Source organism: Pteronotus mesoamericanus, unplaced genomic scaffold (assembly GCF_021234165.1).
Source record: "Pteronotus mesoamericanus isolate MK-2021 breed Mesoamerican mustached bat unplaced genomic scaffold, CSHL_Meso_final contig_22, whole genome shotgun sequence".
In the NCBI taxonomy this organism is placed as follows: domain Eukaryota; kingdom Metazoa; phylum Chordata; class Mammalia; order Chiroptera; family Mormoopidae; genus Pteronotus; species Pteronotus mesoamericanus.
Genome location: NW_026555090.1, coordinates 8228108 through 8254152, shown reverse-complemented (window position 1 = coordinate 8254152; position 26045 = coordinate 8228108).

The window sequence follows — 26045 nt, the reverse complement described above, 5'->3', positions numbered from 1 at the left end:
GTTATGTTACAGAATTACATACTTATGATTTTGTAAAATTTGGTATTTAAAAGGGGCATTATTTGTGCCAGACCCTGTTTATGTAGGTTTAAATAAGTTATGAACCTTCTTCCTAGGATGTCAACATATGTCATATTGTAAGAAAAGTTTTTAAAAATTTTGTGTGTTGGACTGATTTATGGAATCCCTAGCTCCCACAAGCTGAATTCCTTAAAGTCCTACCATGAAAACTTTCATTCCATATCTCTAGCAGATTATGATTTGTATTCTAAATTTATAAGCACACAATTTGCCAAATTGTCTTATTGTTAATATACATATTTGTGAGATATTTAAAAGCCCCTTTACACATATGTGCCATGAGGCACATGTTTGGCGAACACCAGCATCCTTGTTCTATTGGAAATTGCGACTGGCTCTATTTCCAGATTAAATAAGACATTGACCTAAAAACAGATCAATCTCTAACTTCCTGTCAATGACACTACTTGATTTTTTAAGTAATTGTTAGTATTATAAAAGATATCATATAAAAGAGCATATACAAGATATTTCTATGTTTTGAATAATAATAAAATTTTCCTCTACATAGAGACATGGTCTCCCAGAAGGCACAGGGACCTAGCGCAGCGCAGACGGGACCCACACAGGCTTCCTGGCTCTCCCCGAGACCCAGGCACAGGACTGGTCCCTGGCCCTGCTGATTCTTGGAGCAGTGGGCTTTCCACTGTTCAGCTATAAAATGTTATTTTATTTTAAAAAGCAAATATTGACATTCATTTTGAATAAGGAACACCTTTCAGGTGAATGCCCAGTGATTATTACCTACACTCACCCTCTATTACTTTTCAACTGATATTTTTCTAGACCCTCAAAAGGGCAAAGGCCCAAAGATTTCTATCTCACTGTATAATAAAAGTGAGAGAACAGAAGTGATTTCTAAATACTAGGTGTTATGACTCCATGGCTTTTAAATAGACATATTCTCACAAAGTGCTACTTAGAATCTTCTACATCCTGCTGCTATTCAAAGGTGGTTTGTGAGCCAGAAGCATCAGTATCAGCTGGGAGCTTGTAAGAAATTCATAATCTTTGGCATCAAGATGCTGAATCAGAATCCACATTTAATAAGATTCCCAGGCGATTCATATGCACAGGAAAACATACTTCCTTGTCTGGTTTCTAGGACACACAGTTAGATGTTCATCCCAGTCCCATTTAAGGCACAGCAAATCATTGTCCAAATTACAGAGGCTCTTAAGGAAATAAAAACACAGTTTCCTAGAAGGGTGTTTATCTCCTAACATACTGCTTCATATATACACACAATTAATGTGTCCCTTAAAGCGAATAGTCTGCCTCTATATCTTTATCACCCTCTACTTGGCTGCTTGAAGCTGACCTGAGATAAATGCCTAAGAGTAGGAGTGAGTCGTATCTCTCACCTCCGCAGGGCTGGGGGTGCTGAGGGATCAGCAGCCCATGAAACTGAGTCAACTTCATTCATTGTCATTGCTAAATGACAATTTTGAGAACACAGTGATAAAATTAATAAATATATTGAGTCAGCAGTACAAGTCTTAAAAATGAAATGGTACAGTGTAATGGAAAATACGAATCTCTGAAATGAATTGCTATGTCTGGATTTGTGATTGCTAATCATATATCAAAACCTGAGCTGTAAATCAGGAGTTTGATGGATAATGGCCTGTCAGCAGATTGACTTGAAGTAATAACCAAAATACATTTCAGTATGTTTTAAATGCATTTGCAACCAGATTTTACAGCAGGATAAACAGAGAAGCTTTGATCTCCTTATTCCAGGGTTTCTCAGCCTCTACACTGGCAACGTAATCCTTTGTTGTCGGGGTAGACCTGTGCATTGCAGTGTGTCTAGCAGCATCCCTGGCCTTTCCCCACTAGACACCAGTAGCTCCTCCCCTCCCGTGAGGTGTGACAACCGCAGATGTCCCAGACATTGTCAAATGTCTCGAGTGGCAAAATTGCTCCCACTTGAGAACCACTGCCTTATGCCAAGGTAAATATTCACCAAAAACGTAGTATCTGCTCCTTGGCAGTGCTGCTGAGGTCATAGCCACAATGCCTCAGACGATGAGGCTTCTGCACAGTGGCTGGAAATATCCCTTCAATAGAAAGTTGGATTTTGAGGATGAAGCCACTTAGCCATTAGGCCTGGTGTCTGATGACATCAGCATTCATGGATGTTCTGTTCTACCTTTGACATGCAGTTATGATTTGTACAACAGCTTCTTACAGATCTATAGGAGCCTCTACTGCCTTTGGAACTGGGAGATCCTGGGAGACACAGTCACAAGCCAGGCCAGTCTATAGCAGGGAGATAGAGTCAGAAAGCGAAGCCCTTCTTCCCCGCTGTGTGAAGCAAAGCCCTCCTGTCAGGGGTGCTGAAGGAAGAGGACAGTGTTGGATTAGAGCTGAATTCAATCATCATTCTAAAATCCTCCCCTATTCTAAGATTCTTCTTCCAGTCCAAAGACCTTCTCCTCCATATAGCTGCAGCAATGACCGATAATAGCAATAGCCCCTCAAACGGCCTCCGGGAACTTGGCCCGCCTTAAAGCAGTGTTGCTGCGGCCCCTGGCTCACTTAAGCACCAGCTCAGAGGCAACTTATTTTGTTATCTTCTCACCAGCTCAGGATCTCAATGTTTTCTGCATAAAAGATCATGTCTAAATGTCAAGTTTTCTTCTCAGACATTAGCTGGATCACGAAGGTCATCCCTCCAACCCCTTTGCTCCAGCACAGACCCCTCCAATTCTTTCAAGTTCACAGCTCTGCCCTACTTCATTTTCCCACCTGCTGCTTCTGCTATTTGCCTGCCGACTGCCTGAGACCCAACTTGGTTTTAATTGGCCAGACTGCTCTCCCTTTGACCTCCACTCCCACCCCTTCCTGAGCTACTTGTGTGGAAGGAGACACTATGACCGCCACTCCCCATCCCCCCATCTTCATAGCAGAGCTGAGTCTCCCTGTGATCCAACTGTGAACGTCTATGTCACTGTCTGCCTTCCCAGAGCTCTGCGCCTTGAGAGTGGGGACTGCGTCTCATGGCATTTCTTCACTCTCACCGCACCGACTATCTGTCTTTCTTAATCATGGCTTTCATCATTTGTTCAAAAATGGAGTAAAATGACATTTCTCTAATAGCTGGTATGTATATAGTCAGTTCTCATTTTTCAATGATTCCATATTTGCTAATTTGCCTAGTTGCTAAACTGTATTTGTAACCCCCAAATCAGTCCTCATAAACTTCTGTGGTCATTCATGGACATGCTCAGGGCAGTAAAAAATTTGAGTCATCAAACTTGCACCTCCCCAGCTGAGGGAGAACAAGGTGACACTCTGCCTTTTTATTTCAGCCTGTATTGTAAACAAGTGTCCTTTCCTAGCCTATTTGGTGCCACTTTTTTTGTGTGTTTTTCTGTGTTTTTTGCTAATGATTTTACAGCTTCAAATGGTCCCCAAGAGCAATGATAACATTCTGTTTAGTATTCCAAAGTGCAAGAAGGCTGCGATGGGCCTTATGGAGAAAACGTGTGTTAAATAAGCTTTGTTTGGGCATGAGTTATAGTGCTATTGTCCATGAGTTTTATATTAATTAGTCAACATTATATATTAAGTTAAATAAGGTGTCTTTAAACAGAAATGCACATAAACAAGGTTATGTCTTGATCAATTGATAAAAATGTTGTGGTCAGAGGCTCACAGGAACTGAACCCTGTATTTTCCCCTAGGAGAACTTAGTATGCACCAATTAGTGTTCACAGAAGCAACTTTTATAGTGCATAACTACCATTAGTAATGAGAATCATATATTTATATTTATATTTATTCCCTTAAAAGATATACAAAGAAACTGGTAACACAGAGAACAAAACTAAGCAGCTGAGGGATGGGGTAGGAAGAGACTTTTTACTATAATACCTTTTGTGTTTTGTGCCATACAATTATACCCATTAAAAGTTACATTTAAATTTTTTAAAAAGCACATAATAAATGAAAAAATACAGTTTAATCATATTGCTCTTCAAAGCAACACCTACTAAAAATCCAATGCCACCCAACTCCCTACTGGTGTTTAGGGCTCTGCATGAGCTATCCCTGCCCTCCCTCCATGAGCAATTCAGATCGTCCATTTGGCCTGCTCCTTGCTCCTGCGAAGTACTTCAGTGACTTTGTCACTGTTTGTGCCACATTTCTCTTCAGGAACACTTTTCTCCTCTCTACCTGGCAACGTGCTGCTTTTCTTTCAAAGTCCTGACCATCCCCCTCGAAGAGGTCTTTCTCTTTTCCTTGTTGAAACTCCTTAGAGTTCCCTGTCACCTACAGTCTCCCACCTGATTTCGTTGGTTGTTTTTAAGTTTCAGGTCCCCCCAAGCCCATTACATGTTCTTGAGGATGGCATGGGGGAGGCGGGTCTTATCTTTGAACTCCTTCAGTGCCTTGCATTTAATAGACACTTAAAAATATTGACTGACTGATTATCCTCTATCATTCAGTACCAAATATATTTTTATTTTTGTCAGAGCATTTATTTCTAAGGAAATTACTGCACAATTATATAAATTTGAGGCAACCTGGGTGATTACGTGTTAAGAGTAGCATGAGGATTTTGTTTAGAGACCTGGGAAAGATTGCAATTGCTCTACACCATGGGTGAAAATAGGATTATTTCATCCATGAGGATGGAATCTAGAAACCCGATTTTTTTCTTGAATGAGTCACAGACTGGAAAGGCATCTGAGTATAGTTTTGTTGTGTGCATACTGTACTGGGCACTGTCTATGGCTCCTAACACACCTCACTTTATTTACATAATCCTGTCCAGTAGCTATAATGAAGACTGGTTCATAGAACGAGCAGAAGCTTCCTTCCTACCCTAAGCGTCGTGCGGCTGGTAAACGACAGAACTGGGATGAGAGCGCAGGTCTGAATGTCCACTACATTGGGTTGCCCTCAAAGAAAGCAAACAACAAAAACCCTGAACAAATTGTAAGTGAAAGTATTCTTTTTGCTGTAAATTCACAGGATTGGCCCCAGGCAAAGCTCCTCCAACTATGATACATGCTCTAACGGGGGTAGTAGGATGAAGGACCTTGCCCTCCTTCACAACACCAGTATCAGTGCGCACTGCTTCTCCATCTGGCGGAACATCACGCTCCGCTGGTGACCTCTGACAACTTCACCTGGGAAGGGCATCCGGCCTACTCGGCCTGGGGTGGGACTCCGATACCAGTATGTTCACAAAGCCCTCCAGGTGACCCTGATGCACATCCGGGGAAGAGGGCCGCTGGAACAGAACAGTGGACACCAGGCGATTTCTCTAGTTTCGTGGTTTTCATAAAGTCTGGTCCCCACAGCAGCAGCACTAGCATCACCTGGGAATGTGTTAGAAAATGCATGTTTGCATCCACTCACGGAATCAGAAACTCCGGGGGTGGGACCCAGCAATTGTGGCTGAAGCCCTGTAGGTGGTTCTGACGTGTGGTAAGGTGAGAAAGCCGCTGTGCTTCAACAGACAATGCGCTGAGAAGGAGATGCAGTCGACACACGTGTGAAAGGATATTCAACCTCACAATTAGGGAAATACAAATGAAAATAAGGGGATATGCTTTTTTATCTTTCAGATTGACAAAAATTAAAAAGATTGATACTATCTAGTGTGGTAGTAGGAGACAGGAAACATCCGCATATATGACTAGTGGAAGGCTGAACCGATATATCTTTAGAGGGAAATTTGGAAGTTGAATTGAAAATTTAAAATACCAAGAAATTTCCCCTCTGAGCCTCTCTCCTGGAGACACACACAAAGGTGTTCATTGTGTTGTTTTTAGTGATGGGGGAAACTAGAAACAACCTGAAAGGTCACCAGTTGGAGGAACGCTAAGGACGCCGCGCACAGCCTCTCTAGGGAGTACCACGCAGCCCTCCCCAAGACACTGCGGAGTTACCGAAATATGCATGCGGTACCTTTTAAGTTAAAAAAACCGACACGCAAATGCTCAAAACTTTCTCTGAGTGCATAATTATGAAGATGCATAGAAAATTAGAACAATTATTACCTCCATAGAGGGTAAAATTAAGGGGAACACATCTGGAATGGCAGTATGAGAGAGACTTCAGACCTATCTATAATTTTAAATTTTCTTACAAGATTTATATATTTCTTGAGCAATGAAAAACAATTTTGAGAGTACAAAATGTATCTATGGAAATAATATACTAATTTGATGGTTCTTAATAATTTTGTGGTCCTGACCCCTGAGAATCTGATGAAAGGTCCCTCCCTGCAAAGAAAAAAATTTTCCAAAAAGGCATGAAAATTTTTTCCCAATTTCAGGGAATTTCTAGTTACCCTGAAGCCCTCCCATAGACCCGTTAGGGCTTCTGGCCCCCAGGCAGATTGCTCCTGGCTGGCCTGATTTTTGAGGATCCTAAATAGCTTTACGTTTTTACCCTGGGCTTTGTGACCCCTTCCTTGGATGTGTCCTGGAGGAGTCATAATGTCTGAAAGCTATTTTTATGAGTGTCAGCAGCTCTTCTCCCGCAGATTAAATTTCCCCAGAAGGCAGATTTTCGCTGACATCTTAGTACTTGGAAAGGAGCGATGATCCTTGAGGAGTGAGTGAATGCAGCATGTGGTTTGCTGAGCTGCAAACAGAAGCTGACCTGTGTCAAGGAAGCTTCAAGTGTCACCCATGTGCCGTCAGACATCACTAGGTTCTTTTTTAAGTTCTGCAGGGTCATTCTCGTTCCACGGGCACGCAGACCCTGTGTCAGGGTTTTCCGCTCGGCTGCTTGGAGATTTTTCTTTCTTTTATGCTTTTAAAGAAGAAACTGGCAAGAAAAGGGTATCCTTTTACTCCTAAAATTTTAACCAGTTTTCCTTCTGATATTTCAAAATGGTACAGAATGACAGTTTTTATTTGTCCTTCTTTAGTTTACTCTAAACTGTCTTAAATGGCAGTCAGCCCTCATTAAAGTGAAGCTCTGTGGTAACCTTCTTCTTCTTAAGTCCCTGAGCTGCTGACAGATTTATGGTCTTTATGTACCGAGCCTGATCCTAAATGTGCTGTGCACACCTTTAGCATGAATGCCTGCAGCACAGGCTCCCCAGGGAAGCACTCCCCACCACGTGTCTGTGCCCTGCCCCGGCCCCCTTTGCTCCCCACACCTTGGCAGGTTGGAGAGAGCGGGGCCTGGAGAGCCTGGCTATGAGGGGATTTATTCGTCCTTTCTCTAACTTCCCACTCATTTAGTTACATTGTCAGTAGGAAACGAGACGTCCCAATACCACATGGCGTTTTCTACGAAATATGGATTGTTATTCCTTTAAACAGCAACAAGAAACAGCTATGGGCTTTGTTCAATGGAGATGCAGCTGAATGTTCTTGAGTTCTTTCTCCTCTCAAAGACTATTTCCTGCAGCTGGACTTGAAGCCTCTCCGTGGGCTGGTCCAACCTGTCCCTTTAGACTGACTGCTTGCTTCCGTGAGCTCTGGGTCCAACCACTCTACAAACCCCTTCCTGCTCTGAGTCCTTGGCACATGCCCTTTTGACCCACCTTCATATGGCCCAGCCACATTACCTTTTCTTTATTCATCATGATCCAGATCCCAATCTAAATTTTTCAGTTAGGATTTGCTGATCAACCCAGTTGACCATACTCATTCTCCTTTGAGTGTTTACGAAACTTTCCCTCTCCTACTCATAAGGTACTTCTCTGTGGAATGTTGCCTTGCGCCTGCCCTCAGCAAATGTGTGTTGAGCGCTTACTATAGGCCAGGCGCTCTTTAGGCTCTGGAGATACAAACAAGATTCTGTTGCCACGGAGCTTATATTCAAGTGTGTAAAACTGAATGAACAAGTACACAAACACATGCAATAATTTCAAAGAGTGAAGAAAATGAAGCAAGGTGATGTGATAAAGTGACTGAGGAGGAGAGAGGGATAACATGCAATAAGATGTTCAGGGAAGGTTTTTGTGAGGAGAAAGCATTTGAATTGAAATCTAAATGACGGAAGGTACTAATCAGGCAAAAGTAGAAAAAGAGCATTAGGCAGAAGGAACAGGAAAGGCCCTGAGGCAGGAAGGAGAGTGGCATGTGGGTAATCACAGGTTTCCTCTAAAAAGAAAAGCATTTCTAAAAGATGACTGACTATATTTGCCCTACAGTATCTAGCACATAATAAGGCTGACAGACTGTCACCTCCATGAGGGTGGATTTCATGCCTTGCTTTCCATGACTAGTACATTGATTGGCACATTAAAGACACTCAAATCAATGAATGCATGGATGGATGCTCACTGAGTAACCAAACGACTTATGTCTGATCTGATAGCAATTTTGCAGCAGAGCCAGAGTGGACAAAATAACTCTGTCATGTCCTAAATGTTAACCTGCGCTGAGCCAGCACACTTCTAATCTCTGTTACCGTTCGTTCAATGAAGTAAGAAGAAGACACTCACTTCCTTTTCGTAGAAACATTGTACCCCTAAGTGAGATCTCATATATGAAATGTTTGGAACTTTTGGAAGCTACTCAATAAATTCAGGCAATTCCTACTACATGGCTCAGCAGGTGGAAGCCAGAGTCATGGTATGTTACATCTTACCCAGGCAGCAGTGGGAGTGCACTCTGACCAGTCCCTGCCCTCACTACTGTAGTAGGATCGCAAAGCTGGCACCTCTTTCAAGCTTTTGGAATGTGGAGAAAGCATTCCATCAAGTTAGCGGGACACTGTTTTACCTTCCCTGCTGCGGAGTTTATTGTTGTAGTAATCCAGGGCTCCTGCATTCTCTCATGGAGAAGGTTGTGCTGGAGTCATTCAAAGTAATCCCTAGTGGAGTGGCATTTTTAGTATATTGAGGAAACTGTCCATTCCTAGAAGCAGTAACGTAGTAAGATCACTATAGAATGAAGAATATAATCAAAAGTTTTGTTAAAATAAGGAACCTCCATAAAACCTTTTTCTCAAACAGCAACAATAGTTGAAACTACAGGCCTCCTTCAGCTTTCAGTGGGACTCTAAGAAATGCAACCTACTCTAAACATTTGTTCATTTTTTATTTTTTATGAGTTTAGTTTATTTGAGCCAAACTGGCCATATATGTCAGGGAGCAAGATCTCAAATATTATTATTCTAAACGTTTTTGAAATTTATTATTAAAGCATTCTTCTTCTTTCCAGTATTGCTGTGTAGGATTTTACAATAATAGAGATTGTGGCCACTCCTTCACACAGCGATGTAAATGGAGCACTCTGATGCTCTTTTTCCAGTGAAACTAGCATTATAGTTCACTCTACCAAAGGGTCACATTTTTCTAAGCAATAAAAAGTGGGTGCTTTAGGAGTAATATTTACTAGAAAGGATTCTCAGCCTCTCTTCAAACCCTTTCTGCTGCTATTCCACTGCGGATGGCAGTCCACACCTGAATTGAATGTGTAGCAAAGATCCATGTGCCAACGACATGGCATGTGAGTCACAGGCCAAGCTAAACCCATAGAGAGCCTTTCTTTTTCAATAACAACAGGTAGCCTGGGCTGAGTATGTCTTAGCACACAACTTAGTTGTCTTTACCACTCAACTTGAAATATCAAGTCCAACAGGGACCTACGAGAGTGGCCAGAGTTTAATATTGTGGAAAAATAATTCTACAAAACTGATGAGAGTAGGAAGAAGTGACAGAGGATAAAATGGCAAGGTCCAAACCTCCTGGCCTGGCCCCTTTTTGCAGCCTCATTATCACTCTGTGAGAGGGCAATGCCTGGCATACAGTTTGAACTTAGACACAAACATATTAATGCTGAATCTAATCATTTGACATGCCCTTTTGCTGTTTGAAGTGGGGGCCAGTTTGGCAGCTGAATTCTGTTAGTATTCCCTGCTACACAAGTTCAAAACATTGTCCGGCCTCCAACATCAGTGGATTTCTACCCTCCCAGAACCCCCAGTCCAGACAACTTCTAGGCCAGGCAACCAAATGCCTTGGTGTAAGTACACTTGCTAGTCTCTCTTGTTGATGTAGGATCCTGTTTGGAATAAACTGGAAAGGTCCACTTGGCAGCACAGGGCATATCACAAAGGATTATTATTTGCTGCACAGTTACAATAAAACTTATTTCTAGTTGGTTTCTACTTTTTTCCAAAAGAAGCAATTTGCCCTCTTTCTTGAGCAGTCCAAGAAAGGAATGTTTGACTCTAAGAAGTCAATAGATGAGAAAAGTCTCCTTGAATCCTTCTGAATAAAAAAAACCTTCCCATTAGACCTTATGTGTCATCAAATAAAACCAGTTTCGGAACATTCTTTCCAACTTGAATTACTTTTCATAAGAACAAAATTCACAACTAGGAAGATACAAGCTAAGATCAAGGGTTTGTTTAATGGACTAGCACTGGTTCTAATTTAGCTTTTGCCTTTAATTCTTTTGTTATTTGGGTAATATTGCTCTGAGTCAATAATTCTGAGCCTTAGGGTCTGCAAATGCAAATGCAAAACAAGAATCTCTAAAGTCCTAATTATATTTTCCAATTAAATTTTTTTATGCATTCACTCATACAACAGCTATTTTGAGCACCCAGTATGCATTTAGTACAATAATACTAGTACTTACTATAGAGATGAGTAAGATAAGGCAAGAACTGAACAACTGTTGTCTCCCCAGAGTCTAGTGGAAAGGACAGACATGAACACAGATAATGAAGAACCATGTACTAGGGATTAGATTTGACAATCTAATAAAATGTAGTGAAAGCACAATGGGGAGAGGAAAAATAATACTTGCAAGGCTAGGAAAAATTTCTCTGATGAGGAGACAACATTGGAGTTTATTCTTGAAAGAGGACTTTGCCAGGCAGAAAGCAGAGAAAACACAATCCCAGCATGTGGAACCACATGAACAACATATACCAATCAGAGATAGAGGAAAGCTCAATAAGTGTGGAGAAAAGTACGTTGTCCAGGGCGGCTATTAGATGGGGGGTGTGGCAGGGAGAGTGAGCATAGAATAATGTGGAAAGCCATGTAGAGATGAGAGACAAAGGATCTTCAATTAGGCCAGTTCTGGACACTAAGGAGCAGAGGAACCACTAGTAAAACCCAAATGGCTCTTCTGCTCATCCTTATACCTGCTGTATTATTGAGGCCCAGAGATCATGACTCAGGTGGTAAGAATGTGGGCTTTGGTGTGTCACAAATCTGAGCTTTTTTCTTGGCCCCAAAACTTACTGCAATTGAGGTTTTAGAAAGTTATTACCTCTCCCTCAACCTCAGTTTATTCTCTATAAAATAAAGATAAGAGTTGCACCTTCTTGACCAGAAACATAAGAACAAATAAGAGAATGTATGTTACCCACTAGACACATGTTGACTGGCACACAGTGAGTACTCAATGAATGTTAAGGTCATAATAATACATGATTACTGATAACATCTTAGGAATAACTGAATGATATGATTGACAATAATGTTTCCTTTTTGAGGGTCCGTAGAGAAGCCCAAGGTCAGGTAGATCAACTGAGGTGAGATGACGCCATCACTTGGTTTCTGAAAACAGCCTCGATGGGATTTACAGCTCTGGCCCAATCTCTCAGCCAGATTTGTAATGTCAGAAGGACATGCTCAGCCGGCTCATTCTGTCCTCAGATTTCTTTTCCCATTGGGTTTAAGGAGGGGGAGACCAAGCCTTGGATTATGAAGACATTCCTGCGTCTCCCTTTGTAAAATGATAATGCCAAAGGTTCTTGGCACCAAGCAAGTGAATGTGTCCTCTGTCCAAGGCTCCTTGTCCCCACATGATTACTAGGTGCCTGCTGATATTAGACCTTGGAGACTGTCTTTGAAGTCCTTGTTTCTTTCCCCTTTTGTCTTTGTGTGTTTAATAGCTAAGTTGTACAGGTGGGTACAGGGTGTGTTTCCACCTCCTAGCAACAGTTGTTGCCTTTGAAAAATTTTAATAGACATTATTTAGAGAAGTTTTAGGTTCACAGTAAAATTGAGCAGAAAGTATAGAGAGTTTCTATATACATACTCCTCCCCCCACATACAAACCCAGCCTCCTCCCACTATCAACATCCCCCACCAAAGTGCTACATTTGTTACAGTCAATGAATCTACATTTACACATAATCATCAACCAAGTTCCATAGTATACATTAAGGCTCACTCTTGGTGTTGTACCTTCTATGGGAGTTGTTGACTTTTTGTACCTCCAATCATCCTGGGAAAGCTATGCAAATAATTTGGGACAAGGCTGGTAAAGCTAGCCCATTTCCAAATAATCTGTTTTGTAGAAGAGCATTTAAGATTAAGTAGAACTATGAGAGAGAGAGACAGACAGACAAAGAGGGGGAGAAGGAGGAGGAGGAGGAGGAGAAGGAGAAGAAGAAAGAGGAAGGAAGGAAGGAAGGAAGGAAGGAAGGAAGGAAGGAAGGAAGGAAGGAAGGAAGGGAGGGAGGGAGGGAGGGAGGGAGGAAGGGAGAGAGGAAAGGATGGAGGAAGAGAGGAAAGGAGGGAGGGAGGGAAGGAGGGAGGAAGGAAGGGAAAGAAGGAAGGGAAGGAAGGAGAGAAAGGACTATCGGCTCACCCACATAAGTCTCACCTCCAATTTTTGAAGCTCTTTATGGGTAGGGGTTAGTGATAATTTTTGCTTAAAATGTCCATATTCTTTTCTTGTTTCCTATATCTGCTTCTACCATCCTACAGTTGTCTCTGGGCCTCCCTCTTCCTGGAGAGGTAAGACTGACTTTGAATCTTTTCCTTGCAGCTTCCCCCCACTACCACCGTACACACACACACATCCTCCAGGGCTACATACTGAAGCCCCCAAATTATGATAGGGGAAAGATTTATTGTGAAATATAGGTCTCAGAAAGGGACTGGGCAATTCTGAAGAGATTTTTTTAAGCACCTAAGATAAGCTTTTAATTGCTCTTGTAAAATTCTTATAAGGAAACCTAAGTCAGCCTCCTGCTTTGACAGACGAAGCCTTGTGGGATGTTGGCTGTTCCATGAGCCCCAGAAAACATCGAGATGTCCTTCCAAACAGAGATGCGAACAGCTGAAGGTCTCCAGTTACCCAAGGGGGGAGTGACATGGACACTTTGCCAGATGGAGAAAGGAAGGGAGTGGGACAAGGAAGGAGGTGGAGAGAAGGACAGAAGAGAAAGGACAGTGACAGGAGGATGGGGGGAGTGAGGAAGGAGTGAAGCAGGACGGCTGGGCCACAGCTGTCAAGCAGCCCGGCAGAATGGAGCGGGCGCATCCTGCCCCTCACCCTGCCCCCGCCGCATGTCGGGGGACAGAGGTGGTACCCCACCTGGGACCTCAGGGTATGATTGGTGATTTACCAACTCCAATTATACCTTGCTTGAAGTGGAAACCATTCCGGCTGCCTCCCCCAGGGTTATCAGGGCCTCTCACAGCAAACAACTATTGTAAATGAAGCTAGCTATCTGCAGCTGGCAAGTGGCATTTGTCCTGAACCTTGGATTCAGGACTTCAATATATTTTAAGTGTTTTCAAACAGTGAATGAAATGCACACTCATTTAAATGTTTTTATCTTACCTTGATTTTCCTCATTTGCATGTTTTGTACTTTTCTTGAATATGGATTGCATTGACAATAATAAAAACAAAATATTTTCAATTATAATAATTGAATTAGTTTGAGAAAGTTCACAAAACTATTTTTTTTAAACACATAGGGAAAGGGGTAAAAGGTATATATTTTGAATTGTTAATCTTGGTTAATTTGTGGGATGGAGGTGTCATTAAAACACAAGATGGAGTTTGTTAACTTTTAAACTGTCTCTATATTGCTTGACTTCTTAAAATGAGTGTATGTTACTGTTGTCACTTTTAAGTAAATTCAAGAAAAAAAGAAATTTAAAAAAAATTTTGCCACGTATTTTTCAAAAGCAAAGCTGTTTCATTATGTGAAACACTTTTAATTCCCTATTATTTACATTGTATAAAATTTTAATTGAACATTATTTTATTAACTTTACATCAAATCCTTTATGCCAGTTTTATATGTGTCAGCCATCTGTCAAAAGTTTAGGTCTGTGTTGGTCCCTCAGTATGGACCATACGGGCCTGTTTTTATATATATAATTTTTTATTTTTCAATTACAGCTGGTATACATTATCATATTAGTTTCAGGTGTAGAACTGAGTGGTTAAACAACGTGTAATCTACCAAGTGATCATCCTGATAAATCAGCACCCACCTGACACCATACATATTTATTACAATATTATTGACTATATTTTCTATTCTTTACTTTACATCCCCATGACTATTTTGTATCAACCAATTTGTTTTTCCTAATCCCTTCACCTTTTTCACGCATCCTCCCAATCTTTCTTCCATCTGGCAATCTTCAAAATGTTCTCTGTATCTATGAGTCTGTTTCTGTTCTGCTTGTTCATTTATTCTGTTTTTCAGATTCAATTGTCCATAAGTATGTATTTATTGCCATTTCATTGTTCGTATTTTTATCTTTTTTTCTTTTCTTCTTCTTAAAGACGACCCTTTAGCATTTCATGTAATGTTTTGGTAATGATGAACTCCTTTGGCTTTTTCTTATCTGGGGAAGCTCTTTAACTGTTCTTGGGTTCTAAATGATAGCTTTTCTGGGTAGAGTAATCTTGGTTATAGGTTCTTGCTTTTCATCACTTTGAATATTTTATGCTATTCCCTTCTGGCCTAAAATGTTTCTGTTGCAAAATCAGCTGAAATCCTATGGGGGTGCCTTTGTAGGTAACTATCTTTTCTCTTGATGCTTTTAAGATTCTCTTTGTCTTTAACCTTTTGCATTTTAATTATGATGTGTCTTGATGTTGTCCTCTTTGGGTCCACCTTGTTTGGGACTCTTTGTGCTTCCTGGACTTGTATGTGTATTTCCTTCACCATGTTAGGAAAGCTTTCTGCCATTATTTTTTTCACATCATTTTCAATTTCTTGTTCTCTCTTTTCTCCATCTGGCACCCCCATGATGTGAATGTTGATGTACTTGAAGTTGTCCCAGAGACATCTTTCACTATCTTCATTTTCTTTGGATTCTTTATTCTTTTTGCTGTTTTGATTGGGTGTTTTCTGCTTTCTTATCTTTCAGATCCCTGATTTGATCCTCTGCTTTTGTCTACTCCACTGTTGATTCCCTGTAATGTATTATTCATTTCAGCTAATGTGTTCTTCATTTCTGACTGTTTCTTTTTTTATGTTTTCTGGTTCTACTTTTATGTTTCCTATCTCTTTGTTGAGGTTTTCACTAAGTTCACCTACTCATTCCTTAAGTTCACTGAGCATCCTTTGAACTCTGCATCAAGGGATTGCTTGTCTCCATTTGGTTAGTTCTTTTTCTGGAGTTTTGTTCTGTTCTTTCAGCTGGGACTTTTTTTGTCCCCTTATTTTAGCCACCTCCCTGTGTTTTTTTCTATATATTTGGTAGAACTACTACATCCCCTGGGCTTGATAGAGTGCCCTAATATAGTAGGTGTTCTGTAAGGTCTAGTGGCACAGCCTCTCCATTCTCCAGAGCTGGGTATTCCAACTGCATGCCAACCCCCATGTGGGCTGAGTACACCCTGCTGTTGTAATTGAGCCTTGATTGCTTTTGGCACATCAATGGGAGGGATTTACCCCCAGGCTGATCAGCTGGGAAGACTGGTTGCAAGTACTCTGGAACATCAGCTATGCAGGGGCCTACTCCCACAGTGCAGGATTTACCTCAGTGGGGCTTTGGTGCCTGCTGAGGTCACTTCTTGAGTGTGTTGTTTGTGGAGGTTTTTGGGTGATGCTTCAATGTGATCTGAAGATGTCCACTGGGTGTGCTGGCTCTGGAGCGTCCCAGGAGGTGCTGTCCAAGGTGAGCTACCACCTGTGTCCTACCCAGCATGAACTACAAAACAATCTGAAGAGGGCTGCTACTTGTGCTGGGCTTGGAGGTACCCAGGAGAGGCTAAGCTGTGAACCAAGGAAGGCCGTCACTAGTGCCAAGCTTGAGACAACTTAGTTGAGAGGTACAGGGCACACCAAGGTCAGATGCTGCTTGTTTGAGAGATTTTAGGAAAGTCTGAAGCTTAAGCCAAGACAGCCCATATATATGGAAAAGCCACTAGAAACATCTTGGGTGGGCCCACAAATTGGGTGGGGTAGGGGTATTAGGAATCACCAGGGCAGGGTGAAAATATTATCCAGGTTGATGGAGACAGATATGGTGCCTGCCTGCTGGCCATGTGGGGAAGGGCTCAGCAAAGGAACAATGGCCTCTTTCACCACTCCTGTCTGTGAGAAAGCTGTTGCTCCAGCTCTTGCCTTGATTGGCAGACACTTCATTTCCTTCTCATATTCAGTTCTTCTGGTGCTTTTCAGTTCCTCCTCATATTCAGTTACTCTGTTGCTTTCTGAGCTGCCGTCCCAATGCTAGAGCTCAGGGGAAGTGAGTCTGAGTAGGTCTGTGCATAGGCCCTTTACGTGGGCCACTTGGGACATCCAGCAGTCCTCTGTCTCACTCAGTGCAAACCCTGCTGGGTTTTACAGCCAGAAGTCATGGGGGCTTCTCTTCCCAGCACAGAAACCCTGGGCTGGGGGGCCTGGTGTGGGGCTGAGAACCCTCACTCCTCCAGCAGCACCTCCACAGTTGAGATAGGCTTCCCGATTTTTACCTGTCACATCTGGGTGTGGGACCAGCCCATTCTGCATTTCTGCCCCTCCTGCAGTCTCAGTGTGGCTTCTTCTGCAAATCCTTAGTTGTAAGACTTCTGTTCAGCTACATTTCAGCTGGTTCTGAATAATGGTTGTTCTGTAGTTTAGTTGTAATTTTGATGTGGTTGGGGGAGGATGTGAGTAAAGCCTTTACCTATGCTGCCAGTTTGACTGGAACTGGGCTTTTGTTATAAGCAAATTTTTCCACCAAATGATCCATATGTGTGCATTTACGTCAAAGTTTAATAGCTTAAATAACTTTTTATCCAACTATGAAGTTTCAAGCTGTCAGAAAAGTCTAGGAAATAATTTAATAAATTTTTTGACCCACTATCTAGATTTAACAAATGTTATTTTCCATATTTGCTTCAAATCCTTAATAATAATTGCAATAAATAACAAAATACTATCTTCCTGCCCAATGTTTTATACTTTTATTTTATGTGTGTATCCTTAAAAAATATGCATTATTATTTTATATTTTAAATCTATACCAAAATAGTATGGCACTGTATGTATAAATACTTTTTGCTGTTTCTCATTATCAATGCTTTTTTGAGGTCTATCCAAGCTGATAGATGTGGCTCTGATTCATTCATTTTAATTGCTGTGTATCATTTCTTGTATAACTCTACTGCAACTTATTTACTTATTCTCTTATTGACGGACATTCAAGACATTTCTAATCTTCCCCTATTATTAAAAAAAATGGTGCATTGAACACCTTCTCTGTGTCTTCTTGTGCCCTTGGATCAGAGTCCATCCCAGGGACTGTCCTAGCAGAGGAGCCACTGAGTCATTGAAACACCTTTTTAAATTTAAGTGAGTTAGAAGGAGAGAAATATACAAAGTCTTAAGTTTTCTTTAGGAAGGTTGGTTTTAATAAGGATTTGGAGTCACTTTGTTTCTTCTGGGGCTATGAATTTTTCACTTCCTTTCACCACTTTTCTCCCAAATTTGAAAACTGGGAAACCACTTAGTCAGAGCCCTGATGAAAAATTTGTTGGTCAGAACTCGAAGACTCACTCATCCTGAAGTGGAACTGATGATGAGACTGGTGAATCCGTCATATTTTCCCTCCTTTCTCTCAGAATATCGCTTATCAGCTGAGAGCACGTTAAACAAGATATTAAGGTCCATGAGCTTATTCAAAAAAGAAAACTCTCTGGGTAGGTAAAGTGATAAATTAAAACTTCTGAGTCTTCATGAACCCAGAATGAAAGCTGCCCCTGTAATGGATTTTTTCCTCCTCCTGGCTCAGTTTCAGCACGTGTGCATAGCAGATCCCAGGCGATGGAGGGGCAGCTTCATTTTCGTAGTCTGTTGGTACAGAGTAACCTGTGACCTTTACAGAAGGGGTAAAATAAATGCTCCCACCGTGGCCCTCTCCTTCTTCACACCAACCCTCTCAGAAATCAGTTCTCCCAGGCTGAGTGCCACCGAGGACTGACAGACTCCATGAGGATCGCTGCTGCCTGCGGCCTGCAGTCACCTGAAGTCTCCGCAGCCTCACACGTGAACGGCTGCTGCAGAGGTGTGCCACGCCTGCCCCAGTCCTCCCCGAGGCTTGCCAGAGCCACGGGACTTCCGGCCTGTGTGTCCCAAAGTGTGCTCGCTGTGATGCGCAGCATGAACTACGGTGATGAAATCGGCTTCATTTAAACAGTCAATAATTTTTAGACTTATTTTACAAATTTTATTGCTGAGAATGGGCTAAAATAGCATTTAAGTTAAAAAATCAACCATTTCCATTAAAAATATTAAACATGTAAAAAGGTACATGCATCTATGGCAAATATCATGAAGATCATATGCAGAGGAGTAGATTTAGGAGACATTGCCTGAGCCAAAGCATAGTCTGGCCTAAAGCAATACACTGATGTGAGTGTTGCTTTGAGCACAACCCTTCAGGTCCTCGAATCTGTTTACCCACCTGGAAAATACCGGGCTTGAACTAAAGCAGTGATTCTCAGCCTTGCCTCTGCCTTGGAATCACCTGGGCAAATCTGAAATACTGACGCCCAGCATTCTCTCCAGACCAAGTCAGTGAGCCGTGCTGAGGGATGGGCTGGGCATCAGTGTTTTTCTCAAAGCTTCTTTATGTGATTGCATGCAGGCAAGGCTGAAAGCCGCTAGGTACGGTGCTGTCTAAGGCTTCCCTCAGATCCAAGATTAGTTCATTTTCTAATCCCATGCATAGAATATGAATGCAAAATAAGCACTGATTCAGTACTGGTGGAGGAGGCTCATTGTCTCTTCTGGGTTTACCAGTTCCTGCCGCAGTGTGTGGTGTAGAGCGTATGCTGAAGGAATGTTGCATGAAAGGAGGAGAAACTGAAGTTCAGCAACGTGACCTCCTCAGGACACCCAGGACTAATCAAGTGGTCAGAAGTTTGTGACCAAACTCACAAAAGACTGATTTTTTTTAAAACCTGAATTTCAATTTCCTAGTTTCCAAAAGGAGCTATTCTGGATCCAAGATGTGGAACCGGTCTTTGCCCCAATGCAGCCTGCTCTTGGCAAATGGGATCAGCAGGACACGTGGTGAGCACAGAACCAAAGCTGAATCTTCTAACGCGCTTTCTTTCATGTTCGGCTGATGTGATCTGATGGCCTGGGGTCCAATTGACATAAAGGGTCAAGATCAATCATCGAGAAGCAGTGCCTGTTGGACTTCCTGGTGAAAGAGATTTTCATTCTGCAACATTCCTTTTCCAATACTGATGCCGACCATCACCCTGCCATTGACACTCGTTACCAGAACATACGGTTCCCTAAGGGTCAGATTGTCTTGCATTGAGTTAGGCGGCTTGATAATGACATGCCTGGGACAGGCACTTTAATCCCCTGTGTAAGGTCACTCCAAATCACTGTGCAAGATGCGTTACTTCTGGAAAGCTGTCCTGTAGACAGCTAATCCATCCTCCTTGCAGGCTTGACTTACGGCGGGTGGCATCTTCTGACCTTACGCCTTGGGAGCCATCTTATTTTGTAGGGCTGTAGTGCTTTTTGTCCACCATCTACAATTACCATGACTAAAAATACGTTAGAGGGTAAAGAATCTGCAAGGGAACTTTGCACCCTGGACTGTACTCCTTGTACTTTGGTAGCACACTTCAAGGTAATACCTTGTTATAATGGTAAGCTGCATATTACCTGACCAATATTTCATGTTATAGTTGATTAGAAGCCAATTTTTATACTGAACCTTGTGATGACATCACCTTTTCCCTGCCAGTGTTCCCAGTGACCCTGTCACCTGGGACTTTCCTGATCGCACCATCGCCGCTTAGCCTCAGTACACAGAATTATCTACCTCCCCAGTGCAGATTGCAATGCTTCGTTTGCCTCCTGCAAACATAGGCTTCCATCTGTGCGCATCGGCCACAGTTCTCCCACATGCCTCCTCCATCCCCCAACACCAACAGTATCATGTATGAGCACCCACCTAAACCCAAGGTCAGAGAACAGAGAGGGACTTGTGTTGCACAGGTGCTGGTGTTTGTCTAGAAAGAAGTCTGGAATGTGCTGCTGTAGGTTCAAACTGAACTGTGGGTATGTTTCCAAATCTTGGTACGCCACTGATTTAACTCGCTATGTGAGTGGCTCTTAGAGACGGGCAGTTACCGATTTCGGCAGAAGCTCGTTAGGCTCCGGCACAGGTAAGTTAGGGGGCTTAAACCAGAGGGGGCGCCTGCACCACCGGGAACGCTAGGGTACACTCACTCTCATAATAAGGATGCTCTTCCTTAAGATTAATTTACATTTTTCCTCCTACACTTTTAGTCTAATTCAGTGGTTTTTAACTTTTTCATCTCACGGAGCACATAAACTAATTACTAAAGTTCTGCAGAACACCAAAAAAAAAAAATATTTTTTCCAATCTGACAAAAAGATAGATGTGATTTTTTATTCATTCACACCAGATGGCTGTTGTTGTGTTGGCTCTTGTCTAAGGGAAAAGAGCTCAGTGCCCCTGACTAAATTGTCAGGTATTGCATGTTTTAAAAATTTTTACAGCACACTGGTTGAAATTGCTGTTCTATTTGCACATGTGCATGTGTGTGTTTGTGTGTGTGCAAATACTTGCACACACATAGAATATTTATGGAAAGAGATATAAGAAACCGGAAACTGATTCCTTGAGGGAAGGGGGCTGATGAACTGGGGTAGGAAAGAGACATTTTTTATTTTTAAAACCTTTTGTGCTATTTTAGATTGCTTCTTCATCCATTAAATAAGAGATTATATCTGAATGATCATGTCATCTTCTGAGTCACTTCTCTAAGAGTCTATGATTCTCATAAACTGGGGGTATATTCTGTACTTTCTTTCTCTAATCTAATTCAGTAAAGTACTGAATTCAACTCTGTTGGTTTTTTTAGAAACACCTCATTTCTCCAGCATTGGAAAAAATCTTTCAATGAGAATGAAATTTTTCACACTGTGAATTGTCCAGGTAAATGAATCTAATCCCTTAAACTGTTGAAGTTTGGAATCATTCCTAATACACTATTTATAAGTTGTATAACATACCTTCCTATCTTTTTTTTACAGCTTTGTCGAGATATGTTTCACATGCCATAACATTCACCTGCTAAATTTGAGTGGTATTTAATATATTCACAGAGATGTACAAATATCACCACAATCTAATATTAGAACATTTCAATATCCTCCCCCCAAAAAAGAAACTTCATCCCACCAAAGAGACACTCCCACTGACCTCTTTCTGTCTCTATGGATTTGCCTATTTTGGTTATCTCACATATATGGAATTATATGATTTTTGTTTCTATCGCTTAAAAACAGCAAAGAGTATTTTGCCTTTTCTTGATAATTTAGGCTATTATTATTGAAAGTATGTTCATGATGATTTCAAGAAACACTGAGGTAGGGTCACTGTTTGCCTCTAGATTCCATGGTCAATTAAAATCATGTGACTTTGTCAGAGCTTTGCTGCTGAGTTCATGAGGTGAGCTCTTGAATTCCTTACCTTACAACCTCTGACTGTCCCCAGAGCTACCCTAGCATTCCCGGTGGTGCGGGCGCCCCCTCTGGTTTAAGCCCACTAACAGACACGTGCCAGAGCCTAATGAGCTTCTGCCTGAAATCGGGAACTGCCCATCTCTCAGCGCCACTCACAGAGCTCGTTAAATCAATGGTGTACCAAGATTTGGAAACATACCCACAGTTGAGTTTGAACCTGCAGCAGCACATTCCAGACTTCTTTCTAGACAAACACCAGCCTTTTTCCTTTTCTGGTCTCCCATTTTTGCAGAGTTGGACCAGTAGTACATCACCTAGGTCAGATCTGAGGTCTCATGTCTTCTCTAGACCCAGGCCCATAATGGGACTCAACTCTGAATCTCTGCTGTGTTTCTCTTCTCCTGAAGTGATTGAACAGACTGAAATCTCCCCGTCTTTACTGCTCTTTTGAGCATCTCGTATGGTTCAGTCAGCTAAATTCCATCTGAGAGATAAAACCCCCACAAGTATTTTCTGACTTTCTGGTTTCTGATTTAAGCAATGTTAAAAACCCTTTGGTTCCTTGTATCCTTCTTCTCCCTTTTCTTAAAATAGTCTGTAGCTCTCGTGACAGGGACTATATTGAGTTCCTTTTCTCTAAAATTGCATAATGGTAGAAGAATATTTTTCCTAATTTCCCTTGAAGCAAATGCAAAATCAAAATATTCCCCAATGCAAACCTCCAGGCGGGAGGGTCAGGGCAGCCCTTAAATCAACAGGGCGCAGGCCTGCCAGGTCGAAGAGCATTTCTATGGTTGCCGGGGAGAGGGTACTTGCCATCTGAACTGTCCTAGAAAGTAGGGTCTGTACGTGTTTTCTTTACCTTTTAGTAGGAACAATGTGAAGGGGAGAGAGTCTAACTCGGGGCATTGTTTCAGGCCTGTGTCAGGTTCTCGCAGGAGCTGTTGGCGGTTTGAGTCAGTTTGGCAGGGCAGGGGCTGTCTCCACCCTGAATGTGGCTCAGGGAGTGTGCAGGGCCTGGCTGGGGCCTCTCCTCTTATGTCAGGCCCAGAAATTTGGGGTACCCTGGCTGAGAGCATCTCTCACTAGTGAGTCTGGAGACCCAAGAAAATTCAGTCTGTGTCAGAAAACCAGTGCTTCACTGGGCCTGACTTGGGCAGAGAAAGTGAGGCAAGTAGACAAGTGCCTGGCACCCAGCAGACACTCGGTGAGTATCTGCTGAGTGACCCCGGATCTCTGGTGTCAAGTCTGAGCAGTTGGTAGCAACTGTGTGGCATGAGATTCTGAGAAAGATCCTCAGGCTCGAGTAGGCCGTAAATGCTGTAATTTAGGATTAATCTTCCACAGGTGCAGGTGAGAGAGTGGCGAGAAGCCCAAGAAGTAAGTTAATGGTGGTGGGAAACGAGAACAGAAGCCGAATTTGAAGACATTGAAATGGCCCTAAATTGCAGGTGTGCACCAGAGAAGCTGACCTGATACCAGGGGGCTCTGCTGAGCTCAGACCTGGCTAGACCAGCAGACAGGATACGCTCAGGCTCAACACAAGGTGGCCACAATTGAGGCAGCCCCTGCCACAGCGGGGCCTGCGTTTGACGGATCAGGACACAATCCCTCCATAAGTGACCCCACACTGCCCTCTGGTGGCAAGTGCCATCAAACGCACATTGGCTTAAAAGGATGCCTTCTGGAGCCTCTTTTAATTTACAATTTAGCAGATGTCCTCAGCATTTGGGCTTTGGGGCTAATTTAACTAACCTACATGAACCCAATACTGCTTTGTTATGAGTACAATAATCAGGGAAAGTAATGTATTTTATGCTTCTGTCTAGTTCCACCGACAGCATGAGACAATTCAGTTCGCATTTAAGAACTACCACTAGTAAACTCTTAAAATGTGACAGACATTGTGATTGGCCCTTTGTATCATAAATTAATCTCCAGGAAAGGTGCTATAGTTATTTACATGTTAAAAAGGAAGAAAATGAGGCTCAAGGAGAAAGTCTCACTTTTGCTACAAGAATCTGACATTCAGTTCTGGGTACCACTAGCCTGTTCCCAATGGTGCCCCAACACAGACAGGGGGAACAAGAGGGTAGTGAAGGAGGCTGGGACACTTTCTTTTGTGTTTTACAAATATATTTTAATAATTAATATCGGTTACTTCTTGTTACATTCTAAAATTTAGACTAAATTCTGGTGTCTCATAGGATGAAGGGATATTACCAGTCAAGTGTGTCCAGAATAGGACAACTAGGAAACTGGGCTCTTTCACCTGGAGAAACAAGGATTCATAGGACTCTGGTAGCTGTTTTCTGATCATTGAAGACCCAGGAGAGTAGGTTTGTTCTGTGTGTGTCTCCAGGATGCAGACCAGGGCCAAGGTCACAGAGTTCCCAAGGCAGATTTGAGCTGCACATCAAAGCCAGCCAGTAGGGGCCGTCCCAGCAGTGAAAATGACGGCCTGTGGCAGTGGGGCGTCTTCGGGAGGGCTTAGACGGGAGGTCGCTGGGACGTTGATACAGGAAATCATTTGTGGGTAGAAGACAGGTTCTAAAGCCCTACCGTCTCCTGTGTCTGTGAGCCGCAGTATCAGCTCTCGCCTGTAGGTGGAAGCCTTGCTCGGTAGGAGGCCCAGCCTGTTTGGTACCAGGGTTCCCCTTCTTGGCTGGACATAGTTTCACTTGAGGGGGCTTAGAAACCACTGATGCCTGGTAGGTAGAACGCGGGGAGGGAGTGGGGCTGTGTCACCAGATATTCTAATTAAATTGACCGTGGGTGAGGCCTGGGCCTTGGGACTTGTGAATTGCTCCCAGGTGGTTCTAAAGAGGATGACTTTTGTTGAGTATTTTGACCCTGCTGTTTCTCTTGGTTCAATGGGCAGCTTGTTTCACATTGTTTTTTTCTTTCACTGTAGGGGAAGCCTGGGTCCAAGGAAAAAAAAAACTAGGGGCATTGAAAGAGATGTCACCAGAAGCTGTAAAGAATACTAGCTCATTAAAGGAAAGAAAATAAAGAGGTTCCTCCTGAAGCAAGAGGGAAAGAAGAAACAGGAGCCCAAACAGTGCACATGAGGGAGTGACAGGCATTCGGTTCCCTCAGGAAATGAATTAAATCAAGCCATGCAGAGGGCAGGGAATGCTCTGGAAGGCAGGGTGGCATGTTGGGCAGAGGAGCAGGAGGCCCATCACCTCCAGTAGCAGGGACTTTGCCTTCTGTCCAGAAAGTGGCGGTTCTGGGATGCAGGAGTCTTTGGGGGCCTGGGGACACGGGCTGGCCAAAGTGGACTCACGGGGCAGAACTTATCCTGAGAGGCGTTGGCTTCCGCCTGTGACAGTGAACTGACCCAGCCCACAGCCTCCGTCCCAGGCATGGTGGCTGCACTCAGACTGCCCCAGCCCGGTGTCAGGGTCTCACAGAGAGAAGGAGCCACCCTCACAGCAGAAACAGCTATTTCCGTAACGCTTCCAGACGCTGGGGCCCAACCCACGCTGCTCCGGCCCAGGAAGGCACTGGGGCGGGGCAAGTAAGTGCAAACTTGCAAAATTTAAGGAGACAAAAAACCTGGTAATTAATAATAGTACTATGTCAATACTGTATTTTTCAATCAAAGTTAATGCAAAAGAATCCACGGTGAACAAAATTTTAAATTAAGATGGGATGGTATTAGTGGGTTTTCCTTTTGCTTCGGCTCCAATATGGCACGGCGCTGTCGGGACTTCTCTGCCAAAGAACAGGCAAAGGCAGAGGGACGTATCCCCCAACTTGGCACCGCACTTCTCCAGAGCCACCCATCAGCTCGACCCCTGGAGGACGTGATTACTTTAGCTCCTGGCCGAGAACTGTGGTAGCTGGCAGAGCAGTGGTGCCACCTAGTGGGCGACTCTGGGTGCCAAGGAGTGAAAGGTGACGCCAGGCAGAGCAACAAGACACCCAGGGGCAGCCCAGGAGAGGAGTTGTCAGTGCTGTGGGAGATACCCCTGGTGGCGGCTGAGGCGGGGCAGCCGGGGGCTGGTGAAGAGATGGGCCAGGAGGCAGGGAGCGTGGCTCCCCTAGTTCCTGAGGGCTGGGTACCCCCAAGGCAGGAAATTCCGGATCCAGCTTTGGCACTGCCATGAGCAGGTGAAGCAGTCACTAGAAATAGTCACTTATCCCCTGTGTCCTCCTCTGGGAAGAGGGTCTGCGTTGTCCACCTCTGTGCTCCTGTCCTCTCCTGCATTCTGTGACCGTGTCTCAAGTTCTGGGACCAGCGTGAGAAAACCAGCTCTGGGAGAAACTAAAGATCCTCCTGTCTGTCAGACCCTCCCA